Source organism: Lathyrus oleraceus, chromosome 6 (assembly GCF_024323335.1).
Source record: "Lathyrus oleraceus cultivar Zhongwan6 chromosome 6, CAAS_Psat_ZW6_1.0, whole genome shotgun sequence".
Lineage (NCBI taxonomy): Eukaryota > Viridiplantae > Streptophyta > Magnoliopsida > Fabales > Fabaceae > Lathyrus > Lathyrus oleraceus.
Genome location: NC_066584.1, coordinates 406,592,049 through 406,614,912, shown reverse-complemented (window position 1 = coordinate 406,614,912; position 22,864 = coordinate 406,592,049). Strand labels below are relative to the sequence as shown.

At 32.6% G+C, this 22,864-nt stretch overlaps 1 long non-coding RNA gene across 1 annotated transcript; it reads right to left on the bottom strand.

Moving 5' to 3' along the window:
* Window positions 1–1,772: 1,772 nt before the first annotated feature.
* On the bottom strand, window positions 1,773–8,196 carry LOC127097992 (uncharacterized). Its single transcript, XR_007793250.1, has 3 exons — window positions 8,068–8,196; window positions 7,831–7,911; window positions 1,773–2,266 (listed from the first exon to the last, which is right to left on the bottom strand). It is a non-coding gene; the product is annotated as an uncharacterized LOC127097992 (long non-coding RNA).
* Between the last annotated feature and the right edge of the window lie 14,668 nt (window positions 8,197–22,864).

The window sequence follows — 22,864 nt, the reverse complement described above, 5'->3', positions numbered from 1 at the left end:
TTTCGAGAAGATATTGTTCAGTATATTCAAGGAATTCAAGAACTCATTTCTCATATACCAGACATAATCTATCAGCTTTCATCCAACTATGATCCATAATAAATTCTTAAATATATATATCAAAAGAATAATGTGAATGGCACACCAAAACCTAAACCCATAGCATATTCAAACCTAAAGCAAATTCATAACAATAATATAACACTAAACCTAAAACATACGCATATCCATTACAACAATATAATATTTAACAACAAAAGATGCAATGAGCTATGAACCAAGAATAATATGAACACTGAAATATATGTCCATTGTGACTGTATTGTTCTGACGGGGTTGACAGATTTTCAAAATCGCAATGAAATCAATGAAAATCAGCCATGAAAAGTAACACTATATACAATAAACAAAAAAGGAATAAAAGCAATGAACATTATTCATGAAAAGTAACGTATCATACTTCGAAGAGGAGGAAGAGATCGACTGAAGAAGATGGTGAACTCAAAATGAAGATGGTGAAAATTTTCGTTCCAAATGAATGAAAATGGTGAAGATGAAGAGTTCGATATCGCCGTTGTTTCGTTCTCTTAGGGCATGTTATGAAGGAAATGAATAATTTGTTTTGTTTTAATTAACAATAAAGCCTTCCACCATGGTTGATAAGAACAACCATAGTGAAATATAGAACATGTTACCACAGTGGAAAATAGAACCGTAGTTAAACATTTTTCAATATTTGTTTAACTTATGAATTTAAGGGGCACGTGTTTTTTTATTAAGAAAAATGAAAAAATGTTGCTGCTGGAAGTCGAACCTTGTAACACTTAATTTATCACCATGGTTGTTTCACACAACCGTAATAAAATATCTTCTAATAAAATAAAATAAAAATCAGGTGCTTCCAATTTGAAATATTACAACGGTAGACTCAATGGCCGTGGTAAAATAATATTACCAAAGATATTTTTGTAGTAGTGATCTCACAGCATTTCCACTTCATGGGAGACAATTTGTTCCCATCACATTTGAAGAAAAAAATATTCCACTATTTTTTTCAAAACCAATTTAAAACATTTCAATACATTTGTAATTTAAATATTTCAACTAGTAACACTATATATTCCAATACTTTTAAGCCATTTGGTCAATTTATTTCAATTAAATATTTTATGTATTAATATAAAATGTGAAGTCGGACCTAATTAGAATTTTGAATGGGTGGTATGGATATTTATAAAAATTATAATTGAGGTGTTTAAACAATTGGAAAGTGTGTTTTTCATATGTACTAATATGGTTATTTAGAAATCGAGTTGTTTAAATTACTGGAAAGTGTGAAGTTGTATAGTACTCTGATAATGGTGATCATGTGGTTTATAATGACTTGACCTATCAACTCCAATTTAATAGTAGACGTGATGGTGATTTGATTGATCCTAATTTATGTAGTTGGAGTAATTATTAGAGGTATTAGAAATCACAAGTCATAATGTGAAAAAGTAGTAGATTTTTTAATAAATTTTAATAATTTTATATTTTCATCATAAATTTAATACAAATACTACTTTAGTATGGGTTGAGTTGAAGGTCGGTAACTTAAACAGCAATGACAGTTCCACTATTCCCGCCAATTTCAGTTGAGTTTACACATTTTTACATAAACTAGTCTAATGGAAATTTCCATTAAGCAACCAAAAAGAACTGATTCTATCAAAATCTATTTTATAAAAGATAATTCTATCAAAATATGATAATTGATTCTTTCCACCGCACAACCAATCAAGACATAATGAAACCTCCTAATAACCACATCTAACTTTCAGAAACCTCAAAAAGATCGTAAAATATCACAATCACAGTGGCCAACTGAGTTTCCAAACACATAACCAGTGACATGGTTACTATAACATATAACTGATATGACTGGTCAAAATATAAATAAAGATGAAAAAAAAATTAAAATGACTTCACACGTTTGATATGTCTTCTCTAATATATACGGCAAAGCCTTTAAAACAGTGTAACTGCCATTGTTGTTTATTCCAAAGATCAGTTACATGGATAGGAACATAGAGATAACTGATGAAATTGTGTATAGGTAAGAAATTCATACTTCTAAGGCTCCAAAATCCATACTTCTAAAGTTCAATTCCATTATTCTAGGTATCAATCCCGAAGTTGCATAAAGATTAATGGAATGAAACCTTAGAAGTATTGATTCTAATTTTTGCTCAACCATGGAATAGGAACTCAAAATTTCTGCAAACTGAAAAATAAAATCATCTTGGAACAGAAAAATTAATCTCAACGAAATGAAAAACTGAAAAATTATGTAGAGAAATGAAATTAAACTTAAGTAGTGAAATGGAAGTCCAAGTTTTTTATTGGGCCAATGAAATGACAAAATTTTAACCAATGCAATGGAATAAAATAAAAAAGTCCCAATGTATAATGCAATAGTCCAAAAAATTAAATATAATATTATATCATTTCAAATTATTGTAAAGCAATCAACATCAAAAAGTCATCAATAAGTTGCAGGTGACAAATCTGAATTGTTGAATATAAATAATAATAATATATTAATGGTTAAAAACATCATTTCTTTATGGTGGGCAAAAAAATCATTGATCCATGCTAAATGCCACCTAACTAACCATAAAAGAAAATAATAGGAGCCAGGTTTCTCCAAGCAAAATGTTGGCCAACAATATGCAATTTCATACTATTAGTTTATGGGAAAGACTGTTAGGCATATGTACCCTAATTAACTTAATTATTCGCTATAATTAGTCCAAAATCCCATACAGTATACCATTAAGGTCATTTTCAAAACTTCTTTTTTTACTAGATGCACAAAAATATAAAATTAATTGCATTTCTAGAAACAATTATACCGAAATGAACAGTTATGGGTAGAATCACTCAACAAACTTTAAATTAACATCTATTTTCAAATCAAAGTTAGAAGGGGTCTAGGAATTAAAATCTATGAATTATTCAATACAACACTACTAAGTAAATAAGTTTGGAGAATTCTTTCAGATTCCAGTTCAGTGTGGTACTCTTTGTTAGAATTTAAATATTGAGACATTAAAGTTATGATTCTCGATCATTAATGGAGTGTAAACTGTAGAAAATACTCAATTTGGTGGTGTGATCTTAGGCTTTCCGTTGGAAAAGGGGGGAAGATGCTAGTTAGTTTGGAAATAGTGTATCTTGTAAATTGGGGAATGGTTCAGACATAGAATTTTGGAATGATAGCTGGTGTGGGGCATTTCCTCTGAAGCTTTTGTTTCCATACCTCTTTGAATTTGCTCAGGTTACTAGGCTCATGGTGGATGCATCATGCCCGTGGATTAATTGAATATGGGAATGGAATTTTGGTTTCATTGAAGGTTTGAGTACTGTTATTGTTGGTAGCACTTAGTAGGAGCTTGGTAATATTATTATGAGTGTGAATCCTAATCTAGAATCAGTAGAATCATTTGTTTGGTGGCGAGGTGCTATAGGATTGTCTTCAAAATTGATATATGCTAGATTGGTAGGTATTGAACTTGTTAGCTCTCATTTGGAAGAAGATAAGATTAATGCCTTTAAGTTGTTATGGATCGCTAATGTCCCCAATAACATTCAAGTTTTTTTATTGGAGATTGCTTATGAACATGCTCCAAATGAGGGACAAGCTTGTGAAGCATAGCGTGTTGACGAGACAACACAATCTTATGTGTCCTCTTTGCTTGGGGCCTGAGGAAGCACACCTTACACTTTTCCTATTATGTCCTATTGCTGCAATTGTTTGGCAGGGTATCCAGGGTTGGGAATTAAAATTTATTATGAATGATTGTGAGTCATATTCTCCAGGTTGATCTACATTTAATATTAACTGGGTGATCAAGCCTATGAAATAACTTACCTAGAGTGTCCTTGAGTATTAAAAAAGAATCAATATGATTGTGTGGTGCACCCTTGAGTTGAAAACAATTCTTGTATGTATTACTAATATGCTGTTAATTCTATCTAAAGTCAAGAGTAGGAAAATGAATAGGGAAAATGATTATTATTCATATGATATCAGTTAATATTTCAGTTATGATTAGGTCATCTTATTGGTTATAAGAATGCACTAACGACATATGGTTTAGTATGAAACTCAGTGAGATAAGTAGATCTCACCCCCACTATTATTTGTTTGATTCAGATAAATCGTGGAGCTCACTGCGAGTTTAAAATTCTACTCTTGAAGAATTGATTTCAAAGCATTTTATATTTAGATTATTAATATTAAAAAATGAATTATATTCAGTTGCACACTAATTTTTTTTATATCTTGTCAGTATTGTAATACATGAACTTATTTACATTGTAATTCGACTCAATTCTTTTAAGTATTTAATATTAGGTAATAAAGTCCTTCATAATATTCTAGAAAAATAAAGTATTAGATAATAAAGTTCCTTATTGACATAGGATTTAATTTCATACCTAGGATTGTCCTATTATGAATGTAAGAGCAATTCAAGTTTGATCTTTGGTACACAAACATCTAGGATTTTCCTTTACCCTAGACCCTTTAAATTGTCTAATGTTTTCTCATGAAATCCCTATTCTCATCTTATTTAAGTACTCAGGACTCACCTTTATATTGGTTAACCTAACAACTAGGTTTTCCTCGTCGTACTTAGCATAATATTTGTAAACAAATATTTTAACATGCATATACTAATCATATCAATTAAGTTTTACTAGTATTAATTTTAACAAAAATTATCCTTAATCCTTATTGGTTTTAATTTCACTTTACCATTACATCTTATTCCATTTTTTTTTGGATATTATCCTTCCTTACAACGTTCAAGTTCCTTAGTCATTAATAACTTTGATTCTCAACCAATCAACTACTGGAATTCTATAATACATGATTCCATACATTGATATTAATTTATTCCTTAAGGAAGATTAGGCCTAATTTCATCACATTGGTTCTAGGAAGATTTAACTTACTTACACGAGTGGTTTGTTGCATAAGAAACCAATTTGGGACTTTTCAGAGGCCTTGAAATTAAAAAAAAAATCACACTTGAGTCCCCAAATGCTAATTGACTTAGAATCTAATTATCAAATTCCCTTTTCAGAATTTCTAGTAAAATTGTGCCATAAATCCCCCTGAATCTCATTCTCTAATCGAATCAATATAAGATTAGAAAATTGAGTTATGTAATTGAAACCCTCCGACATGTTTTTCTTTGTTGTCTTAGAAGTCACTTTTATAAAAGGTGTTTCTTATTAATAAACATGAGTCTTATGCTTACTGTCTGCGGCATCTTTAGACATCTAATTATTCAAAATCTCCATATCATGAATAACATTAAGATGCAAATCCTGATGCAATTCTCTCAACCCTTATCTCTTTTTATTTCATTTATTTGTTCTTATTTTTGTTTCTTTACTTATTGAAATGCTTATCATTTATTTGTTTTATAAAATTGTTTTAAAAAGTTATTTATCAAAGAATTTTTAATTGGACATCAATTTTCAAACCACCACAATTCACCTCCTTTTTTTTGGAGTCACTTTTTCAACATGTTACACCATGAATACTGATTGAAAGTTAAGAGACATGTTAAATATAATATTTTTAATGACATTCGAAGAAGAATGATATTTAGGATTTTCAAATTTTAACTTTGGACCAGAAGAGCTAAATGAATATGGCCAAAATTGTATGTTGATGTTTCTTTTGAAGTAGCACATGCAATTTTAAATTAGATAGTAATTATCGTCTAAATGTTGTCGTAGATACTGTCCAAAAAACATTTTTGCATCTGCCCCTGCGGCTGGAGGTTGCATATTAAACTATATTTCACTGGTTTCCTACCATTTAGATAGAAGAAGTTTAGATAGAAGAAGTTTGGTGAATGCTACTTTTGATTTCTCTGCAAGTTGCTAGAAACAAAGATCATTATAATAATGTTGCTTCGTCATAAAAAAATTTAGTGACTAAGGATTTTGACCAAAAGGTTGTGTGATCTACTATAAGATCTAATATACATTTTTTTCTTGCAAAATGTGAGTAGAAGAGAGAATACTAAAAAACCCATCAGCAGAAAAAGAAAGGTCGCAAAAATAATCTAGATGAAAAATAGAAAATCTAACCATAAGTATTCCATAGTTATTCTCTTGTGCTCTAACTTTGGTATATTATATGTAGATAGTTTGGTTGTAACACATACAAGTGGATGATAAGACAAAAACCAACACTTTCTTTAAGAAAAAACAATTGTTGAAAATGATGGATATAGAGTTAAAAGATGGGTTTTACCTTGAAATAATTTATCTATGAACCTTCAATTTCTTCAACTCCAAATGCTAAGAGTATCACATTGAATGATATATTCTAAATATATAGTTACACATGGATTTAATCTTCCCCATATGAGATGGTATGGTTCAAGATCTATTAGGTTACCTCTATCACATTTTTGTTTCTGTTATCAGGTCATCGTCCATTGACACCAGCATAGCAGTTTTATTAATTTTATGATATTTTCAGTATTGATTGTGAAAATAGATTGGAAAATTAATAAAACTCGAGTAGCTATGTAATTGGTGGATGACCTAAATGAAAATGTGTTAGGGGAAGCCAACAAATCTTGAACCATGATATTTTTTGAAGTGAGATTGCATCCTCTTGTAAATATATTTTTAGGGATATATATATATATATATATATATATATATATATATATATATATATATATATATATATATATATATATATATATATATATATATATATATATAATCCAATCTAGTAATCTTATAATTTGTAGCAGAAGTTGAAATTCTTCTCAGATAGATTAATTTCATTCATAAATGTCATCTTTTAGCTTTAATTAAATCCATAATTTTAATAACTATTATTTTGAAGTAAGTGTTAGTTTTTCTTTTAAAGTCCACTGGTATGTGTTCTAACCAAGTAACCTATATATAATAGACCAAATTTAGATCATGAGAAAAAGACTATAAAGTAATTATCGATAGAGTGTTTTATTTTTCATCTTGATTTTTTAAGCGACTTTTCTTTCTCTGGTGATAAGTGTTTTGTTGGAGTATCCTCACTCCTTCTCTCGTTTGGTAAGCCACAAAAATGTTGATTAAATCTTATGGTAGATCGTATAGACTTTGGATAAAAATCCTAACTAACTAAAAAATTTCATGACGACACAAAATTATTCTAATGACTAACATTTGTAGAAACATGCAGAAATCCAAAGTAATATTTAGTACACATTCTACCTAAATGGTAGGAAACCGATAAACCATAGTCTTAGATTACAGTTTGCAACCACAATAGAGACTTTAATATTATTTTTGCAATACTCTATAATTGATCATTTTGAAAATGAAAGAACAAAATAATTGATCAAATAAAAAATAAATTAAATTAAATAGAATAAATCACCTTCTTATATCTGAACTAGACATGAACTATGAAACATTGAAGCAATTAATGTTTGAAATTTCTTATATATTCAGACATAATTAACTTTCCATTGATATTTAAGATTAACAAATTCACTTGCTCTATGCTACAAATTACGCACTAAGAATAAGAGACAATTAACATCTTTTAAATCACATATTTTACACATCTAACCAATAGGATATTTTCTTCTTTCAAACTTCACATAATAAATCATCAAAAAGACAATATAGATAGAGATATAACATTTGATTAAACTAACTAAATATGTGAAACTAAATATAAGCTGGAAAGAGATATATAGGACTAAAAAAACAAACTGATGATGTAGTATTAAAACATACCTTTTTATGCTTCATCAATTTGATTTTTGAGATTTATGATTATTTTCACAACAACATCTTCATCTTTTTTCTTTTCTAATGCTATAAAAGAATAACAAAACTTACGATCAAAGTAGTTCGACATAATATTGAACATAATTAAATTGATCAAGTTATCAAATAGAGATATGGTATTAAATCTGCTACAGATAGATTAAACCAGCAAAACTAGAGAATAATATTTGATTTAAAACTTACTAGTGAATCGCATGAACAATCATTGATCGATCCACAGAGGCATTAGAAACTCATGAATGTAAGTGAAGAAAAATAACTAATATGAAGAAGAAAAAGAAGTAGAAATATGGTGAAAGAGGTAACAATAAAGAAAGAAATGAGGCGTCTTCTTCTTTATATATGTGTAACCAGAGAGCTGCGTTGATTTAGGGTTAGGTAAAATAGGATTGGGCCAAAAAATGTTAGATGCTATTTCATGGTCAGCCCAAGCCACCAAGGATATAACTTTAGGCCCCAATTATTTTCTAAAGTAAAAAAGGACCCACAAGGAAAATTTATTTTAAAACGCCTCTTTTTGTCTAACACGTATAAAAAAAGTTATTTTGAACTGACTCCTTATCTTATCTTATGCTTATTCTAATATTATACTCAAAATTTTCTAATTGTTAGTAACAATACCCAACCACCATTCTCTCTAAAAAAATATATTCATTTTAAATTATGTATTTATTATACAAAATATTCTCTTTTTCATTGTTAATTCATTATAACAAATAATAAATACGAGAAATTTCAACATCCACGACATATCATTCTTCTTATATTGAAATTCTAAAATTGACCTTTCTTTACAAAAATAACTTTAATTACAGAAAGATAATACATTAACAAATTAATTATACATCTTTAGACGTTATTAATTTTTTTTACTCGTATGTGGTTTCAATTTTCCGCAATGTTTTATCATGAGTATCATCTCTTGCTGAAACAGAGTGTTGTGTCTCTGTAAGTGCAACAAGCCTCAAAATTTATATTATGTTCCAATTTCACCTCTGATCATCATTCATTTATTCACTGACACTATTATGTTGAACTCACTCAGACCTAGGTATTTTTTATTTCATTTTTTCTTGTAATCAAATGTGCTTCTCTAATTGTTTTAAGGCCAATTTAGGTTATTGCATTCTTATCTCCAAGGAGGTGTGTCAATTGATCCCTCTAAACTGAAGTACCATCTTGGCAAGGCAAATGTAGGGGTTGATGCACTTAGCAGGAAGTTTTTGCACCAATCTTAACTGCTAATGCATATCATGAATCTTTATAAAGATTTTATAGACTTAGGTTTGAACATCACTTGACTAGACGATGGCGTACGGTCGAGTAACTTAGAAATTTACAGTGACCTCTGATTTCAAATTAGACAAGTACAAGCTCATGATACTGTGTTGTAGTCATAATTAGAAGATTCTAATTTTTCTTTATCCAATGATGGAATCATTTTATACTAGGGGATGATTTATGTTCCCTACGAATATGAATTAAATGAACGAATTTTGATAAGGCACATAAGAGTTGGTTTAACATCCATCCTGGAGAAACCAAAATTTATCAAGATCTGAAGAAAAACTATATGTGGCGTGTCATAAAACTGGGCGTTGGAAAATATGTATCTTAGTTTCTAATATGTCAGTAAATGAAAAATGAACATCAAAGACCAAGAGGAGATTGCAGCCTCTGGAAATTCTAGAGTGGGCGTATTTCCATGGATTTCGTTATAAGCTTACTTCCCACCAAGTCACTTCATTTTATACCTGTCAATCTACTTACTCATCATCCCAATTAGATATAATAAAAATACTTATACTTCATGGTGTAGTAATGAGTATTGAATCTAACAAAGATCCTTTCACAAGATTGTCGGGACTAAATTGAATATGAGCACAACCTATCATCCATAAGCTGATGGTCATACTGAGATAATCATTCGAACCCTAGAAGATATGCTCATAGAATGCACCTAAGAATTCCATTTTTTTAAGAATTGTATTTGTTTTACTAAATTCTTCTATAACAATAGTTACCATTCCAACATAGGCATGGCACTGTATGAAGCCCCTTATGGATGGAAGTGTATACTATCTTTATTCTGGGTAGAAGTGGTGACCAAAAGTCTCTTCGAATCAAAGGAGGTGCACGACCTTATAAGGAAAATAAAGTCAATCAGAGACAAAATAAAGTGAGTCCAAGATAGGCAGAAGAGTTATGCCAACAATAGTAGGAGATTGTTAGAACTTGAAGAAGGCATCATGTGTTCTTGAGGGTGAACCTGAGGAAAGGAATCATAAGAGTTTTCAAGACTAAGAAACTCAGTCTATGCTTTGTAGGACCCTTCCAAATCCTTAAACACTTAGGCTCAATTGCTTATAATTTATCCTTACCTCTTCCACTCTCAAAACTACATGATGTATTCCATGTGTCTTAGCTCAATACATACATTTTCAATTTGTTTTGACCAATTTATCATGAGATTATTGAGATGAAGCCCGACATTTCCTTTGAGACCAAACTAGCGCAGATCGTAGAAAGAAGCATGAAGGTTCTAAGGAATAAAGACATCCTGTTAGTGGAAGTCCTTTAAGACAGACTCTCACCTAGAGATGCCACTATAAGAAAACTTAAAATTACCCACGAAATGATCCAGTCTCTCGTAGCCATCAATGGTAGTTTAAGTATAGACGATCTAACCGTTCTTAAATTGTGTGAAAGTGAATCAATTCAAGAGTTTTTTTTTAATTTCTACCCATGGTTTAACCATGAGTGATTATCCATAATATGATGTCGTCAATAAGTATTCACGACCCTTCGATAAAGTTTAAATATTGTTTGATGTCATTCTCCCAATACTTCCACCTTTTATTTTTTCCTCTTCTTAAATTAGTAAGTTGAAGTTATTAGAGGAAAAATCACAAGTTGAAGACTTTGTCGCAGAAAATCCAAATTCATAAATCAGCATGGAGATGGAGAATCTTGATAATGATTTTCCTTCTCAAGATATTTTAACAACTCCTAATGCTGTGATATAATCCAAGTTGTAACCCAAGACCAAGTTAGATAGGGTTAGGGTTTATTATGTTAGTTACTTAGTATATAAGTCCCTCAGTTGTATATAAATAGATACTTTGTAATTCAATTAAAAATCACATTCAGTCATAACAATCCTTATTCTTCATTCTCTCTCTCTCTCTCTCTCTCTCTCTCTCTCTCTCTCTCTCTCTCTCTCCTCACTAAAGTGCTTTATGCACTAAGAAATTGGTATCTAGAGCTCTGATTAGTTTCTTGTTCATTTTTTCAAGAATCACATGCCAATGATCGTGTTTCTGGGATTGTGGGTTGTTAGTCGCGTTTGCTACAAAAATGAATGATAACAATGGAATTTCAAATTATCTTCCAATTATTGACGGAAAGAATTGGATCCGATGGAAAAACATATGCAATCTATGTTTGGCTTTCATGAAACCTTGGAAGAGGTTACTAATGGTATTCTTGAGCTTACTGAGAATGCAATTGATGCTCAGAGAGTCGCGAACAAGGAGGTCAAGAAGAAAGACTACAAGGCTGCATTTTATATTCAATCGGCGGTAGACGCGGCGAACTTTGATCGAATTTCTCATGCTGAAACGACGAAGGAGGCGTGGGAAATTCTTTTCAAGTATTATGAAGAATGTGAGAAGGTTAAATTCTTCAAATTACAGACATTGCGGAGGCACTATGAATTACCGCAAATTGGAGAAAAAGAAAATATTGTAGGTTATGTCTCGAAGGTGCATAAGCTTGTTCATCTCATGAAAGGTTGTGGTGAAATTCTAACTGATAAGATGATAGTTGAGAAGGTAATGCATACATTGAAATCTCAATTTCATCATGCTATTGTTGCTATTCAAGAATTCAGCAATCTTGAAACATTGAAATTGGAAGATTTGGTTGGCTTGTTGGAGGCACATGTGATGAGGATTGTCGAAAAGAAAGGTGTTCAAGATTCGATACAAGCTCTACAGGCTCATACATGGAAGAAACATGGTGGTTCTAACAAGTTCAATGGCAAAGTAGACAATACTCAGATAATGAAGTCTTGGTCGAACCTTCAAAAGCATAAGGTTGATGTGAGGGCTTCTGATTCCTCGAAAATAGGAAAAGGAAACTACTATCAGAAAGACAAAGAAGAGAAAAAGGCGTGCAGTGTTATAACTGTTGAAAATGGGGTCACTTGGAGAAGAATTGTTGATATGAGATAGAAAAGAATGATGGAGAAAACCTTACACACCAAGATTCGGATGAAGGAGAAAACCATATAGATGAGCATGTCGACACCAAGATCTGGTTTCTCGACACAGGCTGTTCAAATCACATGACTAGTTGAAAAGTATGGTTAGTTGATTTCGATGATTCAAAGAAGAGAAAGGTCAAACTTGCTGATAATAGCTCGTTGCAAGCAGAAGGTATTGGCGACATAGTTATTCAAAGGAGAAATGGAGCAAAATCTATGATCAAAGACGCACTCTATGTACCTGGAATAAAGTGCAATCTTCTAAGTGTTGGACAATTGGTCAAAAAAGGTTTCTGAGTGGTTATGAAAGATGGAGCCTTGGAACTATTCAACTCTTATAATAATTTGGTCTTAAAATCTCCTTTGTTGAAGAATATGACATTTAACACCATGATCAATTCAACTGAAGTACAATGCCTAACAACAGTTATCGATCACAAGAACAGTTGGTTGTGACATTTAAGATTTGGCCATCTAAATTTTAGGCCACTCAATCAACTAATTACTTAATATATTGTAAAGGATATACCAAGTCTTGATATTCCCGACAAACTTTGTGAATGTTGCTTAGTAGGGAAGTAATCCAAAAAAGAATGACAACTTCCAACGCCATCAAAGAATGACAACTTCCAACTCCACCTTACGAACCGTTGATACTTGATCTCGCCAAAGTATTCCTTGGAGTATATTGAAAACTCTTTCCTTGATAGATAACAATAAAGACCAAACTTCATTCAAGAAATGATATATGCACCTTTTATAAACAACAAACCTCATGCAAAAATTATTAGATATCCTAATGAACCACTAGTCTCCGTCAGCACTCAATATTTAGAGATGAAGGTCCTCAATAATGGAAAAATACTAAGGATGAATATGATGAACATCTCCATAATATCTCATAAACACTATAATTCACAAGGTATTAGTCAAGTAATTAGATGTAGGTGAAAGAATAACAGACACGCATAAGGTTGCCTCTAATTTATGGGTAAATGGGTCTTGGTTATTAATTGATATCGTGAGTTTCATTCATCATAATAAACATACAAGATTAATAAAATGAGTCTCTCTAATTCACTCACAAAGAACAACAAATTGCACAAGAACAAGGTGCAACAAAAAAGAAGTCAATATGACATTGATTGACACTCTAGAAGTTGTTCTAGATAATAAGATAAATAATTAAGGTGCTAAGAGTAGACACACTAAATAAGAGAATACAAATTGTATTTTGTCTAAAAAATGGGTTTCACCATTTTTGGGTTTTCACACACTTGTTGCTTTCACCAAAGAAATAACCATTTAAATCTAAGATGGAAAAATGGGTTTTGTGAAGTCATGATTCGAGTCACAAGGAAACCATGATTCAAATCACAAAATATCATGATATAAATCAAGTTAAGCTTCTTATTTGAATCAATAAGATCTGAACCCGAATATGACTTCACTGAGACACATGATTTGACTCATGGTTAGCCCTTGATTCGAGTCACAAGAGTTTGTGATTCCAATTAGGTTTATTTTATGATTTGAATTAAGTAGTCTAGTAGCAAATCCTAGTTTTTCATAAGTTTATGATTCGACTCACATTTACAACATGATTCGAATCAAACACTCAACATCCTGATTTTAAGAGTTTTAACTTGTGTTTCAAGCCACTGTTAATGAAATGACAAAAGTGTCATACCCCAAAATTTTCCTTACCTTTCACAATTTTCATCTGGTTCATGGACTTAATTTGTGTGCATACATGAATACTTAATCATTTCATTTGCATAAACATTTCTCAAATAAAAAGGCAAGCACAATGGACTCAAGATGTGATTGTTTGCGCTGGATGGAAGCTAGGGTTTCCCAGGTATGTCTTGAGGTATGCTCAACCAAGTCATAAAACCCTAATTCCCTATCTTTTGAACTATCAATCTTTATGTGTTGCATTTATGATTGATAGTTCATCCTCATCATTTGGTCAACTATGAGGGACTTATTTACCTGATTAAGTTCCTTTATGTGACCATTATACTTGGTCATTGAATTTGGATTGAAGTTTATTCATTCAAGTCCATAGTTTAAATTGCATGGTTCATAAACCTTTCGTCCCATTAAAAGGTTCAACTTATTTGATTCAAATTCAATTGAATGACATCATTCATTTGGTCTTTCATTCTAAGGCATTATGATTCACTCCATTACAAGGTGCATTTCATCATTCAAATTCAAACATTTCAATGGCATGGCAATGTTTAAATTGAGAATTCATTGTTAATTTTAAAACCAAGTTTGGGGGGAATCATGTTGCTTGAGATACAAGTCTTTGGTCATTTAAATTATTGGGTGCATTCATTACTTATGGTACTTGGTTTTCAACATTGAGGAAAAAATTTGAATTGGAATATTGAACAACAAGTCAAATTTGGAAGACAACTTTTGAATTCAAAGAAAGAAGGAAAATAGTCTCATTTATTTCATTTCAAAATCAAATTCATGTTGCATTACAAAGTCCAAGTTGACCCATACACAAGTTAAACAAGAAAAGGGTTACACAAAAAGAAAAAATCACAAAAGTACAACTTTGAAGTTTTGGTCAACAATTGACTTTTGGTCAACTATTGACCAAAGTCTGACATGCTTCTACCGTAGTCTCCAAGTATTCTAAAATTTCATCCATCATCTTAACCATATTGCCTCCATGTCCAAAGGTCCATAAAGAGCCAAGCTTGCATCTCCCATGTTTGGACTTGTTCATGATATTATGAGTCTATTTGATTATCTAACTACAAGTGTACAATCTATCGCGTAATTTTAAAAGATATCGATCCCATGGAGACCTAACTGCCAATCTATCATTTCAAGTTGCTATGGTGTTTCACTACTAGAATAAGTCATTTTAGCCTCCTAGTTTAGAGTCGGCCACCGACACGGACACTATTAGTGTCGGCTAAGCCTACACTAACGGACTCTATCTACGTACATCATTTAAGACAAGTTATTTTTTTTATCAGTGTCGGCAAAACCGACACTACTTGTTATGTTACCTTTGAAGAATGTTTGATTAATTTATTTAGAGTCGGTGTGACCGACTCTATCTAGTAGCATTATTTTTTAATTAGTATTTATTTACTTAGAGTCCGCGTAGCCGACGCTATTATTATTACATATAATTTTTCCATTTATTTATCTATAATATGTATATATATTTAAGGTTTAAGTATTTTATTTATTAAGTAGAGTCCGCTTGGCGGACGCTAAGGAATTTTCTATTTCTGACCAAAAATTGCGCGCAGCTTATTTCCCTCTTTCCTTTTCCCTCGTCATTTTTCACTCTCCCTCCATTTCATTTCACAACACGAAAACCCTAATTCCATGCTAAATCGTGAATCCGTTTTTCCCAATTTCGTGAACCGATTCGTGAATCCCTAATCCGTGAATCCATTGAAGAATCCCTAATTCAAAATCCCTCGTTAAAGGGTTTCTGAATCATCAAAGGTAATGCATATTCGGTGAATCCCTAATCCGTGAATCCTTTTCGATGTTTATACATTTGTGTGCGTGGTTGTTTGCCCAGGCTGTCTATTCGGTGATATCTTGCTGTAGGAGGGAATCCTCTCCTCTTATAAAGGGTATTTGCTGTTAATGTTTGTTCGTTGATATGGTTTGTGTAACTTTGATAGCTTGATTATTTTAGCTCGCCAACTCTTTTCTTAACTGTTGATAGCAATCTGTCTCCTTCCACTGTGGTTTGCTTAATTTTCCTATCTTATGTAGTAAATTGGTTTTATTTTCTTTTTCTATCTAGTGAAGAATCAAATTAGATTTTTTTTTCATTTAATCAAGAGCTTTATATGATTTTGAAAGTTATTATCATGGTCTGTAAATGATCGCTGAAACTCAAATTTGAGCAGGGAACCTGAATGTTTGATAGTGTTTTATGAAGTTCTAGGTTCTGAGTGTTTTATCTCTGTCCAACATAACCAGAATTGCATTAATTTCTGTATAGTGCTCTAATGTAAAGTTGATTTGATGATGTTTACAATGATTTCTAATGCCTTGCTATTGCAAATCTAATATGATATTGGTTGATGTTTGCTCTATCATGTGTTTATGAAAGGTTTGAAAATAGCTTGTAAAATTCAATTATTCTACTGCCAGATAAAGCTAATGTGATTGTTTTTCCCTAAGAAAAGAATGTCTTTTAATTTTATTCTCAATTGATTTTGTATGTTAGTTCACAAGATTGGAAGGCAAGACTAAAGATTCCACCAGCTGATACACGCTATAGGACAGAGGTATGATTACAAACAATTTAAAGCTGTTATCATATATATTCCAAGTGATTGTTTATTTAAATTATGTATTATGCTTTGGTTTTGGTCATATATTTTGTTTAAGAATTGTGAACTATTGTTGAAAGTCTAATAGTTTGCTTCTGTTAATGTTAATGTTGAGTTGTTATGACTTAAATGAAACCATGATATGCTTTTATTGTGGACTGCTATTAGCGAACTGTTTGGTGATTACTGAATTTCTGTTAGGATGGAGTTAAGTTTCTGTTAGATTTCTTACTTGAGTTAAGTCTGCTATCAGTTAGTAGGTTGTTTTGAATTCTGTTATGACTGTTAATGTTTGTCAAATGGGAGGTTAGTTAAGTCGAAATTCTGTTATGAAAACTGTTAAGGACTGATGTAGTTAAATTAGTTAGTTTGTGAGAATAGTTAGTAGTGGTTTTTTTGTTCTTTATGCCTAAAATTAAATCAGTTAAATGCAAGTTTTGTTAGTTTAGTTTTTCTGTTATTATTAGCAATATTGTCAGTTATTGGTATGCTATTAGTTGCAAATAATGGTTAGTAATAGTTCTTGTAAGTTGTTTATTTATATGAAACTAGTCACCCTGTAAATGATTGACTGAATGTTAGATGAATGGTGATGAAGTTGTCAAGTGAATATTGTTGTTGATATCACTTATGGTTATGAGTATTGGTGATTTTTGTCAAAACTCTATAGTGCTTGCAGTTACAGAATTCAATTAACTTGTTATTTTCAAGTTTCTGCTAATCTATGTTTTGTTATTAAGTGTTAAATGTGGGTGATCTCAATTAACTAGTTAGTGAATGGAAAATGCTTAGTAATGATGTGAGTTTAATGTTGGTCCAATTGACTTGAAATTGACTGATTTCCTGCTGTGATATGCTAACTAGAATGAAACCTAAAAAAATTGATTCAATAGTCTTGGAGTATGCATGTGGATTGAATGATGTTTTTCTTGAGTAATACATATGCAGGTTGTTATTAATGTTAACTATGTGTGAATGCAATGGCTTGAATTGGTTGTAGGACTGTTAGAAATTAATGATTGTTATATGCTATACTAATTTTCTGATGAAGCTGATATGAAGATTATATGCTATACTAATTCTCTCATAACTTTGTGGCTTATGGCCAGTCCAGTTAATCTTCCAAATAAGTACATCTTACAATTAGTCGGTGAGAACCACTTTTTGAGTTTGGCCTCCATTGATTAACAGGTTTGAATTTTAGTAACAAAAAATGTAAATGCAGACTTCATAGAAAAGGTCTAGTGTTGTCTTTGGAATACAAACATTTTATAGGATTTATGCTTTTGTACTGAACTGTTTCTTCTTATTATTACAATTTTTAAAATGAATTTATCAGTGTAACTGTCACACTTGCACTAGCCTGAAATAAAACGGTCAATTCATATTTGCTCACTGTACATAATAATTAGGCAAATGTTGTTTTTCTGATATTGTTGACATGGACATAGATGATGTTTTGGTATAGGAAAGGGAAAGTGTATTGGTGTAGGAGCCAAACACATGTTTCGATTATTAGGAAGTTACCTTCTAATGATATACATGGTGGAATTTTATGCATCTATTTTACTCTTGCATGACATCTTTACTGGTCGAGCTCTATGAAACAGCCTGGCTCGAATGGATCGTAATCTGTTCCCGGCATAGGGACAGGTGGCTACTTCTCATATTAGTTATTATGAAGTAGAAGATGGGGAACATCATTAATCTATTTGCCTAAAAAATGTTTTTTTTCTACTTAATCATTTCTGATCATAATCTAATTTTATATGAATGGGGTAGAGAAATTTGCTTATATGAGGTGGTTCTTATAAAAATAGCTTACAGGTCATATGAATATTCTAATTTAATGTTAGAAAACACAACTTTCTGAATTTGTTACTGCTCTTGGTTAAGAACCTTTCTTGATGTTTCATTTAGTTGCATTTCTACTTTCCTCAACAAACAAGGAGAACTGTACCGAAAACATTTTACATTCATATTTACACATAAATACATAAACCTCAAATACATGCCATCACATAGATATATATGTAACCTTTTATCTTGACAAATTATTGTAATATCTAATCCCTTGGAATGCATGTATTCTATTCTCTCCTAATACCCATTAGGAAGTTATCTGATTTTCTCCTAATACCCATTAGGAACTTATCAGCCATTCATTTTTGTCTAATATATGTTTTAATTTTCAGTGGTTGACGAGTTAATTGTTTGCCTTATAGAAAATGGATCGTACTTGGATGTACGATAGAGTATATTCCAATAGACACGGATTGAAAGAAGAGTATGTTCGCGGGGTTAAAGACTTCGTAAAGAGGGCTTTGAAACAACCTATTTGTAAATCTGAGGGAGGGATAAGGTGTCCGTGTATAAATTGCAAGTGTCTCAAGATAAGAACACCAACTAATGTTAGACTTCACTTGTATCGAGATGGATTTCAACCAGACTATTGGATTTGGACTCAACATGGAGAAGTAGAGCTCAATGTTAATACAAGGAATGATTCAAATAGTAGTGAGCATGTGCATCATGATGACCAAATTGAGGCAATGAATCAGATGGTGTATGATGCTTTTAGGCCTTATGGAGTATTCTCTCACGTGAATGATAACATAGAAGTTGAGGAATATACGGAGGATGAGTTTCCCAACGAAGATGCCAAACGATTTTATGACAAGTTGATATCTTTCAACAAGCCCATTTATGAGGGAGCGACCCAATCAATATTATCAATATCTACTCAACTTCTTGAAATTAGGTCTAATTGGCATGTACCACAAAAAGGTTTAGATTTTGTTGCACAAATGCTTAAAAGTGTATGTCCAGTTCAAAAATGCTTGCCCGATAACTATTACCAAGCAACACAGTTGGTATCTAAGTTAGGGCTAAAGGTTGAGAAGATTGATTGTTGTAAGAATGGTTGTATGTTATATTACAAGGATGATAGCAATCTATCAGAGTGCAAATTTTGTAATGCTCCTAGGTTCATTCCTCGCAAGACTGGCATGGGAAAGTACAAAGATATCCCAGTGAAGAGAATGTTCTACTTCCCAATCATTCCCAGATTACAAAGATTGTATGCATCAACTGAGTCGGCAAGTGAAATGAGATGGCATCACATGAACAAAAATAGTTCCAACATCCTTCGCCACCCGTCAGATGGAAAAGCATGGAAACATTTTGATAGTGTATATCCTGACTTTTCTAGGGAACCCAGAAATGTAAGGTTGGGTCTGTGTTCAGATGGTTTTACTCCTTACATTCAAGCGTCTGCTTCTCCATACTCATGTTGGCCAATAATAGTTACTCCGTATAATCTCCCCCCTGAAATGTGCATGACCAAACCATACTTGTTTTTGGCATGCCTCATACCCGGACCTAAAAACCCTAAATTAAAGATAGATGTCTACTTGCAACCATTGATTGATGATCTACATCGATTGTGGTCCAATGGAATATTGACCTATGATATATCTACAAAACAAAACTTCATCATGAAAGCCTGCTTGATGTGGACAATTAATGATTTTCCAGCCTATGGTATGTTATCTGGATGGGGAACACAAGGTAAATTGGCATGCCCTCATTGTATGGAACACACTGATGCTTTCACCTTGAAAAGTGGCCATAAGAATTCCTGGTTTGACTGTCATCGTCGTTTCTTGCCATCTAATCACTCCTTCAGAAGGAGTAAAAGAAGTTTCCTAAAAAATAGGGTTGTGACCAATGAGCCACCTCCCATTTCCACAGGGAAAGATATATGGGCGGTAATAAGTAATTTTCCAAAAGTTACTGAAATTGGATGGGAGGCGAAATGGAAAGAATTCGAAGGGTATGGAGTGGATCACAATTGGAAAAAGCGAAGTATTTTTTGGGATCTCCCATATTGGAAGGATAATTTGTTAAGGCATAACCTCGATGTGATGCACATAGAAAAAAACGTCTTCGATAATATATTTAATACTGTCATGAATGTTAAGGATAAAACAAAGGATAATGAAAAGGCAAGAGAAGACTTGGCTAAATTATGCTTTCGCGGGGACTTGGAGCTCCAACCCTTAGAAAACGGAAAGAATGGTAAACCAAAGGCTAGTTACACTCTAACCAAATCTGAAGCCAAGTTGGTTTGTAAATGGCTTAAGGAATTGAGAATGCCAGATGGCTATGCTTCAAACCTCAGTAGGTGTGCGAATGTAGAAAAGGGTACGGTGCATGGGATGAAGAGCCATGATTGTCATGTTTTCATGGAATGTTTACTCCCAATTGCATTCCATTCATTGCCAGATTTGGTTTGGAAACCATTAACTGAGCTAAGTCGATTCTTTAAAGATCTTTGTTGCAATACATTGAGGATGGACGACTTAATTAAGTTGGATGAGAATATTCCAATTATCATATGCAAGTTGGAAAGGATTTTTCCACCAGGTTTCTTTGACTCAATGGAGCATCTTCCAATCCATCTTGCCAAAGAAGCAATTCTAGGTGGTCCAGTACAGTACCGATGGATGTATCCATTCGAAAGGTAATTGTTGTGGTTGATTTTATTAAGTTATTGCATGTTTATCATAAATTAATAAACGTGGAATGATTGAATGTGCAGATTTATGGGAGTCTCAAAGAGGGCAGTGACAAATAAGGCTAGAGTTGAAGGTTCCATATGCAGTGATTATATACATCGCGAGACAAATTACTTTTGCTCTCATTATTTCAACTCTTTCCGTTTGTTGCCAACCATAAATCTTAGTAACAAACCTCATTTAGACAATGATGACATTCTACCTACAATGTCCATTCTACAAAGTGGCGGTCGACCAAGTGGGAAGTCACGAAAATATTTTCTATCTGATAAGGAATGGAAGTCTTCACATGTGCATGTCTTGATAAATTGTGATGAGGTTAAACCATATCTTGAGTAAGTGTGCATCATAATATATTCAATCAAATTATTGATGCATATCATAATAGATATTTACTTATGAATCGTGTGATTTATTTCAGCATATTCTTAGAGAACCACTCTCTAGATATAGAAGATTCATCTGGGCGCATACATATAGAGTTTCCCATATGGCTGAAGAAATATGTAAATGAGGAGACAAATGGAGTTACTAACCAAGATATAATTGCCTTGTCTCGCAGTCCTGCATCAATGGCCATATCATGGAACATGTATTTTATCAATGGGTACAAGTTTCATACTGAAGAATGGAGCAAAGGTAGAAAAACTAGCAATTGTGGTGTGCACGTGAAAGGTCTTGCAGAAGGAGGAAATACTGATTTTTATGGAATAATCAAACATATCTTTGAGCTAGATTACTTTGGTCTGAAGCATAAGATTCCAGTTTTTTATTGTGAATGGTTTGATCCAACAAGGAATACGGGCACAAAGGTTCACCCACAATATAAAACTGTGGATATTAAGATGGATAAACGTTATCGTCCTTATGATCCTTTCATCCTTGCGCAAAATGCAAGACAAGTGTATTATGTCCCATATCCAGAAATGTGTAGAGATATGCGTGGATGGTGTGCGGCAATCACCACAAAACCAAGGGGTCGCGTAGAGATTGACAACATAGAGGATGAAGTACCTTATCAATCTGATGGGATGTTACCGGCGCTACCCAATGTAGAAATTGAAGCAATATCTTGTTTGCGTGACATGTCACAATTAGATGTGTTTGAAGAGATTTTTGATTGCTCTACTAGTGAAGCAGATAGAGGGCATTGATGAAGATAAATTAAGTCGTTGTGCATTTATCTTTTCCCTGTAGAGAACTTTTTCTTTGTTTACCCATCCTTTGTTAGCAGCATTCCTTTGTATTTGATTACAGGGTTTCTATAATGGAATATTTGAACACTGTAGATTTCCTTGATTAATGGGTTTTCTGATGACTTCTGAGTACTTTCTATTTTGTCCTTTTTCGGTTGCATTTCTGTTTCCCACTTTGCAACCTTTTCCTTTTATTGAAATCCTTTTATGACAACATAAGCACTATTATTGAACACTGTTAGTGAACAATGTCTGGAGATTCACCAGTCCAGAAGAAGTTCTTGCGATATTTCTGGTGGAGTTAAGACTAATGACAGAAGCACGTCTGAAACGACCGATAAGAAATGTAGTGCTTACCGTTCCAGTTTCGTTCAGTCGTTTCCAGCTGACCCGCCTAGAGCGTGCTTGTGCGATGGCTGGTCTTCATATTCTCAGGTTAATGCCTGAACCAACAGCAGTGGCAATGTTATATGGACAGCAGCAACTGAAAGCTTCTCAGGAATCTATGGGCAGTGGAAGTGAGAAAATTGCTCTCATTTTTAATATGGGTGCTGGTTTTTGCGACGTTGCTGTGACTGCTACCGACGGAGGAGTATCCCAGAT